Below are 8074 nucleotides of genomic sequence, written 5' to 3'. Positions count from 1 at the left end.
CCAAGCAGGCATGCCTACATGAAGCTCTCCACCAATGCTAACGCTGTAGCTCTACAGTTCCTTTTGCACCAGAAGTCTGTAGTCAGGCTGAAGAAGCTCCCTCAGCTGAAGAAAGAGCTGCTGAAAAGGATGGTTCAAATGCAAAAGGAACAACCCAATCTCTGAATCAAGATAAGTCTTTTAAGATCTCCAAACAGAAAAGTGGTGTGTGATAAATCTTAAGAGAACGGAAGTATTTAAGCCTACCAGGACAAACACAGTATCAGTATCATTTAGTATCAATAACATTTAGTGTTCTCTCAGGAGGACTCTATTTGTACTCTGCAGAGAGGGTCAGTACTAGTCCTCCTCCTCCTGCCCCAATGTATCTGCAACATTTGTTATTTACAGCTCTCACGTGCCTCCTTGTGACAGTACATCAGCCTCAGAAGTACCTCCACAGCAAAGGCATTTCCCTTCTTTTGTAATTAAAGGAAAGGTGGTCCTGGTAAGGGTCTCTGTGAATGGAAGCTCCACATTGTTACATGCAGCCAGAATGTTCTTCCTAGACCCCATTATGAGGATCAAGGTAATTGCACGCTCCCTTAAACAGCTTGAATGGATGTGAGCACTCACTTTCTCAGATGAAAGAACAGACTGGCCTCTGCTTGAGAAATGCTTTTCTCAAGAGACACAAGGCTCTTGGGAGTACCCAACAACTACAGGCTGTTCTCTATTGCTTAAAGCCATTACTCTAACAGGTTCAGTGGAAACAGATGTGTAAGTAAAGAAAACCATTCTAGAGAACTGGAGAAAAGAATATGCAGCTACTAAGTATGTAAGGGCGCAGAGGAAAAACAGGTCTGATCGATTGTCAGAAAGACAATCTGCACTGGTAGGCTAAAGGCATATGTCCTTACGATTTTAAAAGCTACAACAGATAGAGCAGTTGTTGCAGTCAGTTTCAGCTGAATGAACTCTGTAGGGAAGACATTAGCAGATACACTACTGGGAAGAAAAGCACACTGCTCCTCAATTAGTGAATGTCAGCTAGGGCAGTTGAGGCAGAAAGCAATCCCTTTATAATCAAGGATGACTTCCACATGCATGCAGTGCATGCAATATAATGGCAGTTTAGCCAGTAAACAAAGACTAGTTTCTTGGATGCTGGATAAAAAGTGTCCACACAGCAAATTAAAACATTTTCCAAAAATGGCAAATAACAGCTGAGAAGACCAGTCTCTCGGACAGACAACACCCTGTGCTTACTCCAGTATTGTTGAGGTTGGAAGGGACCTTGAGACTGTGTAGTCTACCCTGCGCACAGCAAGGTCACCTGGACCAGGTTGTCCAGGACTCTGTCCACTTGGGTTTGAGTATCTCCAAGGATGTTCCACAACCTTTCTGGGCATCCTGCTGCAGTGCCTGATCACTCTCCCTATGGTTTGGGTTTTGGGCTTTTTTTTTTTTTTTTTTTTTTTTTTTTTTTTTTTATTTCTGTATTCCAGTTTGTGCCCACTACTTTTTGTTTTACTAGGCACCACCCTGAAGAGTCTGGACTCATCTTTAGTCTGAACAGCAGGTATTTACACACATTGAGATTCCTCCCTGAGCTTTTTCTTCTCCAGGCTAAACAGTCCCAGCTCTCAGACTCCACTAGTATGACAGTCCTGCAACTTGATACCTTAACAGCCCTTCACTGGACTCTCACCAGTCTATCCCACTCTTCCTCACACTGGAGAGATCAGACCCAGACAGAGCCCTCCAGGTATTTCACCAGCACTGATCATCTCCCTGTTCCACAGCTGGTGTCTACAAGGACCCCAAGTCCTCTGCAAAACTGCTGGTCAGCCACAGCAGGTAGTGGTGCATGGGGTTATCTTCATTTACAAACCTCAATGATACACAGCAAGTAACAGGCTGGCAGACTGCTAGGAAATTCCTCTCTCTTCTCCTTAGGCAAGTAAGCTAAATTACTATTAATTTACTAAACAAAAAATGTACAGTCAAAATACATCTATGTTTTTCACTCTGGCGAAATGACCCTTAATTATTTAATGGTGTTGGAATGAAAGTGATTGCCCTAGAGGATTTGAGGCTTTCACACTTTAAGCCTTTTTTTTCCCCTCCTCCACAATTTAAGCCTTAAGCCCTGGCACCATGGGCTTACATGAGTAACGTATGCTTTCTGTAATGTCTACAGAACAAATATACACTTCTGCTCAAGCCTGGTTGTTTGCAGAAGGCTATGTGAGTGTCACCACGTGACCCACAGGCAAGCAGGTATTCATTCTTGTCCTTGGCTGCAGGTACTTCAGTGGATGCAGTCAAAGCTGTTGTCTTCATATACTCCTGGAAGGCCCTTCCCAGCATCTCCTGCAAGTCCGTTATAGGCAAGATTTAAAAGGTAGAAGTTTGGTATCACCCTGAGCTGCCAAGATTAAGACAAACTCCTCTAAGTAGAATGGATCTGCACAGAAACCACAGATGTTTTTGCACAGGCACAAAGGAATTGTAGTATTAATAACTATCCATGCTGAAGGAAATAAGATACCTCATTACCTTTGGAGATACGTGCAATTTTAAAACAAGAGCAATAGTCAGCCAGCCCTCCCTTCTCCTCTTGCCCCCAACCTAACTGAAGGACAGAAATAAATCATCTTTAAAAGAGTGGGAAAACAGTGCACTGCACGCAGCATTCAGTCTTTAAAAAGACCCAATCTGCAGGTTAACAGCAAAACCCTCCAAAGTAGATATGAGGTGGGCTGAAGAGGCGATTTCTTTGTGCAAGTGCTTGCTGTAGGTAAGCAGGGTTGCCTACAGGCTGCCTCTCCTTACTCCAACAGCGCCCAGTGTCAGTCAGGAGTTAGGAAAAAATTTCAGTGAACTACTGTATTACCAGAACCATTTCCAATACATTGAGAAAGCAATTTAAGAAGAGGATTGCACAGAGAATGCGGCTAGAAAAAAATACCCTGCACAAAGGCATGAACTGACCCGTCACATCCAGGGGGTAGCTCAGAGGCATGTTGATTGTGAAGCCCACTTCCACAGTGTGAATTTTTATTTTTATTGAATATATCACCACTCATGAAATACAGTACACTGCAGTCATACTTTTCTCTAGGGGGTGAGTCTGGAATGAGAGAGAATAAAAAAATACACAGAAGACAAATGTGAATAGAAGTCATGTGGAATTCAGTCACTCAGCCATTCTTCTCAATTTACTGCCCCTGAAGTGCACAGATTCAGAATTCTGTACATTTCTTTTCCCAGAAGCCTGACACTAGGCTGAAACACATATCAGTGGAACGTAACACACAACTGCCTTGGCCCATGAATTACTGGCGTTCAACCAGTGGCTACGGGGCTAGCAGGCCTGCTCAGAGCTCACGCTGAAGCATCAAAGCAGCATGATGAAGCAGCTCATCATTCTAAAAGTGGATGTAAAGGAGTCTGCTTTGCAGCTGGGAACTGAGATACAGCACTCTTGCTAACAATCCACTGCAGAGATCAGCAGCTGTACTAGGGCTTCCCTACAACACAAAGGGGCTGGGTACTGATTAAATACCTTGTTCTGTGCATGGGAAGAGACACCTGAATGCTCATCTTCAACCAAATGCTCGTGATATAGCGGAGATCTAGTGTACTTGTCAGGTTTGCTGTGGATAGGCTGTTTCATCTTCTTTATCTGGTAGGTGACAGACACCCTATGAGGAAGCAGATAAAGAAAAAAAATACAAAATTTGAGATAAACAGATTTGAGAGTGTCTTGAAGAGTTCTATTGACCTCTCCCCCACTTTGCTTTTTGAAGTGTGTGTCTCTAAATACTTGTAGTTTTGTGACCACATGCAGTCTTGAGAAGCTGATAACAGATGGTGCTCGTTAAACTGAAATGAAATTACAAGTTTAACAACCTCAAAGGGATTTGCCACATGGACATTATGCTAAACCAAAACGGAGAAGAAAAACACTTTTGAAAGGTCCTAAAAGCTTTCAACAACAGCATGCTAACCTGGATCATCTGCACCTGAATTCTGTCTCTTTGTCGAGCACAGGGCTGCATTCAGCTGGTTCCTGCAATCCACCTCTGTTAGGGTCAGCTTATCTCTGACTCGGGGGTTGATCACCAGTCAAGCCTGGAGGGCAAAGTTAATGCCCTGCCAAAGAGTTTAGTTCAGTGTTTTCTAAGAATATCTGGATGTCATCAAGCTGACAGAAGAGGCAGGCTCTTTGAGAGCTCTGTTGCTTTTCATATCAAATGGCTTTGTAGTCTTTGCATAATCCACTTTTCAGCTTTGTTGTTTTACGTTTCATCTGTAATCACCTAAAATGATCATGCAGTATGTGGAGAGGAAAAAAAAAGGGAGACAAATCAATGAATGATTAGACATGTTTGCACAGGAGAGTCTTGTAAAATGTATCCTCCAGCTTCATGCTGAGATTTCCCCTTCTATTCTTAGCTTTATTTTGAAAGCTAGACGCTGCCTTTGCTTTTTAAGTTATGCAGCCTGTCTCCCATGCTAAGGCTTTGCTCTTCTCAGATTCTCAGCTGTAATCACACTTCTGTATTCTGCAACATTCCTTTCTTATCTTCTGCTTTGAAGACAACGATTACAAAATCCTTTCTAAAACATGCCAGGATTACAGAGAACAAACGGTCAATAACCTTGTAGGGCTCCGAATGCAAACTGGGATGTGGAGTGTCTCTACTTTAGCTCACAGACATGCATTTAGCTTAGTCAATAAAATATTCACACACTAACTCACGGGCAAGAATAGGAATTATTTCTCCTCTCACTATGTGACTGTCCTGGGAAACATGATGAGTCTAATAGCATGTGCCAGACAGCAGGCAAAAACCTTTAAGAGCACAAATGGCAGCAATTCAGTGAACCTCATCTAAGGGGCACCCCCACAGATAAATCACAGCTTGAAGCAACTCTTCATTTAGCCAGTTAAGCCAGGGAGGCTTCCCCAGTGAGTTATTTTTCCCAGGATTATGACAGTCCTGTAGGTTAGTCCACCTCCAACTCGTGCACATTAAAGGCGACTTTGGCCAGGGTTACACTGCAGCCACTTAAGTTATTCCCCTTTGCCTACTGCTGCCTCCAAGCCCTGGAACACAAACCACATCGCAGTCTGAGACGTCAAAGCAGCTTCCTCTCCCACGATCCTCAATGAGATCTGTTCTAGCAAAGTCGTAACTGCCATCAGCACAACTTTTACACGCTTTCCCTCAGCTGAGATTTTTAACACAGAAGTAGTTATATTTTCACTTACTCCTCCTAAAGGCCAAGAGATCTATTGTGTAATTCCCACTCAGACAGCCCCACAAGCTAAGCTGGGGAAGACAAATTCACTGGAAGTAGTTTCAGCTCTTCTTCCAAGTGAAAAAGATGACACTACATGCTCTAGCAACCTCTTTCACCTTGGGAGACCAAACATTTTTAAGTATTTATACCTTCCAAAATGTTAGCTTAATTTAATACTTTTATTCTTTAGTAGGAATCCATATAGCAAAGTCTTTTGGTTCATGGTCCCCCCACTCCGAGGGATTTCATAAAGCCACCACTGCAACTACTGGAACTCATTACTCCCCATTTCCACTCACTGTTGCTTATGGTTTTGCTTCTCCATTAGAAATGGCTTTCACTCAGCCTGCAAGGCCAGCATAGCTGTAGCCTGTAGAGAAAACTCTTCAGTGAAGCAAGGCAACACACAAGCCACATGCTCCAAAAAATAAAAGCTGTGCTGTAAGCAAGGGACATAACAAAATGCAATGCCAGAACTCGCTGTGCTCACCAGACACCTCCCGTATTCTGTATTACAACCTAAGCATACCAGTGTATCCTCTATCCCTACTCTGCAACAAAATCCACAGGAAAGGAGAAAAAAAAATTAAACATTATACCAAAACAAGGTGAAGATGCACATGAAATCAGAAATCATGTTCTTCTGTCCTAAACATCATGATACTACTGGGGCGCATGCAGGCAGGAAATGTGGGCTGAATAAATGCTGTAGTGCCAAGCTTCTGGGGAAATACAGGCAAAGTAGAGAAAGGGACATCACCGTCGTGACTGTGATGTCAGTGAGATTTAACTATAAGATACACAGGAACAACTAAAGAAATACCTGTAGATTTTCTAGCACTGAGATCTTTACAAGAGTAATTCATTAGGCAGTGCACACGCCCCCCCAAAACACACAAATAACCAAAACTCTTGACTGTCTAAGCAATACGCTTTGTCTACATTCCAACTTTTTTCATGAGATGTAGCCCCACACACACATCCCCAGCCTCCAAAAAAACCCACTTACCATGAATTCTGTTTCATGTTTTGGCAGCAGCTGTGATTACATAGGCCTTTTCTTCAGTTGTTCTATAACGCAATGCAAAAATTCTGGCTAGGCATAGTGACAGCACTAAAAAAAAAAAAAAGGAAATAGTATTACTTTACAAATAACAAGAATCTTACTTGTTTACCAAATAAAGGCTCACATATGTACTGTACATTGCTGTAAGTATATATTTCTACATAAAGTATGATTGAGGGAAAGGATTACAACAATTGTGAGAAAAACTAACAAGTTGATGCGAAGCCATACATACCTTTTTCCACTGAGCCTGCTCTCAGCCTGTCCATTAGAAATAAGAGAACTTTTTTCTTAGTCTGAAGCTGAGCTTTCAAATTAAATAATTTTTAGGAACAACATGAAAAATGTGAGATTTCATTAGGAAAGGTTACAAACCACTTTACAGTGTTTGTTTCTCTTCTAAAGGATCACAGTCACAAATAAATATTTATTTTTACTGTAATTGTTGCTTTATTCAGTTATTTGTTGCAATTAGAGGTTGTAATATTATACAAAATTGAAAGCAAGAGGGAAGGGAGAGAAGGATAAGAGGAAATATACATAATGTCCCTGCAAAAATGTAAAATACACACACAGAAGTGACCACAACTCTTTAAACTGAACACATTGATCCTAGAGAACAGGCTACTGTTACCAGGACAAAATAAAACATAAGAAGCTGCAATGGTAGCCTGAGATAACATCATTTAAGCGCACGCACCCTTCTGGCAGCAAGGCACAGTACCAACATGAAGACACATACCTGTTGGGAAGAGCTGGGTGAGAAACTCAGGATGTGCCAGGAGAAAATCCATCCTGCGGCTTGTCTCTGTGCCTAGAGAAGTCACAGAAAGAAAATCCCTCTGGGTGAGCCCTGCTACATGTTTTAACAGAACAGTCAAAGTCAGGCTTTGAGTCTGAACTCTGGTACTAGTCACCAGCTCAGCACTAACAGATGTTCACACAACCAGTTCTTACAAGTGTACTTTTCTCGTAGAAACCCATCAGTGGCTATCCAAGCTTTAGGAAGAACTGATTTTTCAGTAGAAACAGCTGTCCCTCAAACAAAAAGAGTGAGCATCACCCTGCATCTCAGAAATCACCAAAAACTTCCTATTATGCTCTGCAGTAAGGAAATACAGGTTCTCTGGAAACAAAACAAAAATTTATACTACAGAGAGGAAAAAGTATTTATGAGCGCTTCACCCCTGCAGCAGCCAGCCGAGTTAACACTCGAACAAAGGGCAGGATTCCAGGGGGACACCGCGGAGCCACGCAAACCGCTCCCAGCCCCCAGAAACGCCGAGACACCCCGCACCCCACTGCCCCCAAACAAACACAGCAAAGCCAACGCCTCTCTCAGAGCTGCCGCGGGCCGCAGCAACGCGGCGCCAGCCGCCTGCCAAGCCGAGCCGCCCGGCCGACCGGCCCCCAAAGCCCGCTACAAGGCTCCCCACAAGCCCAGCCCGACCGCCAGACCTGAGTTCTTCAGCCAAGCCCTCGGCACCCCCTCCCGCTAACCCACCTCTAACCGCCGCTGGCAGGCGGAGGAGCCTCCAGCCGGAAATGGCGGCGCAGCGCTTCCGCTGATGACGTCACAAGCGCGCCACCGGCTGCAGGGCGCATGCCTGACCCGCGGCGCGGCACTGCGGCTCTGATTGGACGCTTCTGCCACCGCGCATGCGCACTGCTGAAACTGTGGCCGGGGCAGCTTCCGGGGTCCTCAGGGCCACG

General features: G+C 43.9%; 1 protein-coding gene across 4 annotated transcripts in view; it reads right to left on the bottom strand.

Annotated features, from left to right (window-relative positions):
• Nucleotides 1–1599: 1599 nt before the first annotated feature.
• The window catches only part of C4H8orf48 (chromosome 4 C8orf48 homolog), a 115596-nt gene continuing 109121 nt past the window's right edge, over nt 1600–8074 (bottom strand). The window contains exons 1-6 of one of the 4 annotated variants that reach the window (XR_003398407.1): nt 7866–8048; nt 7104–7175; nt 6305–6366; nt 3551–3689; nt 2977–3115; nt 1600–2355 (exon numbers count right to left, since the gene is read on the bottom strand). The gene's annotated coding sequence lies outside the window, so the exon portion shown is untranslated. Of the gene's footprint in view, nt 2356–2976; nt 3116–3550; nt 3690–4010; nt 5258–6304; nt 6392–7103; nt 7176–7865; nt 8049–8074 lie in introns of those variants that run through there. The other 3 variants (XR_003398405.1, XR_003398406.1, XR_003398408.1) reach the window with 3 other exon arrangements.

Source organism: Athene cunicularia, assembly GCF_003259725.1.
Source record: "Athene cunicularia isolate RWA chromosome 4 unlocalized genomic scaffold, athCun1 chr4_part3, whole genome shotgun sequence".
Taxonomy (NCBI): Eukaryota; Metazoa; Chordata; class Aves; order Strigiformes; family Strigidae; genus Athene; species Athene cunicularia.
This window is presented reverse-complemented; position numbering and strand designations above follow the sequence as displayed.